The 675-nt window shown below is 57.9% G+C and overlaps 1 long non-coding RNA gene across 1 annotated transcript in view; it reads left to right on the forward strand.

The window, feature by feature from the left end:
* The first annotated feature begins 586 nt into the window (after positions 1-586).
* LOC144217075 (uncharacterized) overlaps positions 587-675 on the forward strand; it is a 12793-nt gene continuing 12704 nt past the window's right edge. The window contains exon 1 of the long non-coding RNA XR_013330833.1: positions 587-666. This is a non-coding gene — a long non-coding RNA (uncharacterized LOC144217075). The remainder of the gene's footprint in view (positions 667-675) is intronic.

Raw genomic sequence — 675 nt, forward strand, 5'->3', positions numbered from 1 at the left:
AGCAGAGCAGACCTACTTGAATTAGATTCGGAGACTGAAAGAGAGGAATCAAGGGGCACCTGGGTGGCTCAGCCAGTTAAGCTTCTGACTTCAGCTCAGGTCATGATCTCACCATTGGTAGGTTCGAGCCCCACCACGGGCTCTGTGCTGATAGCTCAGAGCCTGGAGCTGCTTCAGATTCTGTGTCTCCCTCTCTCTCTGCTCCTCCCCTGCTCACGCTGTCTCTCCTCTCTCAAAAATAAACATTAAAAAAAATTTTTTTTAAAGAAAGGAATCAAGGTTGACCCACAGGCAGTGACCCGGAGAAATTGGGAGTCAGGTTGGGTGGAAAAGCGGGGTTGACGGGGAAATACACGGGTCCGGAGCCCAGGAGGAAAAAGAGAAACCCTCGGGCAGGTGGTTCCTGGGATCCTCGCACGCAGAGCAGCCGGAGGCGCGAAGGACTCGCTGGGGAGCTGCTGGGCGTGGACGGGGGAGGGGCCGAGAGGGTCTCGGGCTAGGGGTCTGGCGTCCGAAGCCAGAAGCTTCCAGAAGGAGGAAGTGACGTCACAAAGGCTGCCGGGAGGGCCAGGAGGATGCAGGCGGCTGTGCGGGGAGCACACGGAGCCCAGCGGAGACCCCGCTTTGGAGCAGTTCTGCTGTGAAGAGGAACAGAGGAAAGGAGAGGTGGCCGGG

Source organism: Crocuta crocuta, unplaced genomic scaffold (genome assembly GCF_008692635.1).
Source record: "Crocuta crocuta isolate KB4526 unplaced genomic scaffold, BGI_CrCroc_1.0 scaffold139, whole genome shotgun sequence".
Taxonomy (NCBI): domain Eukaryota; kingdom Metazoa; phylum Chordata; class Mammalia; order Carnivora; family Hyaenidae; genus Crocuta; species Crocuta crocuta.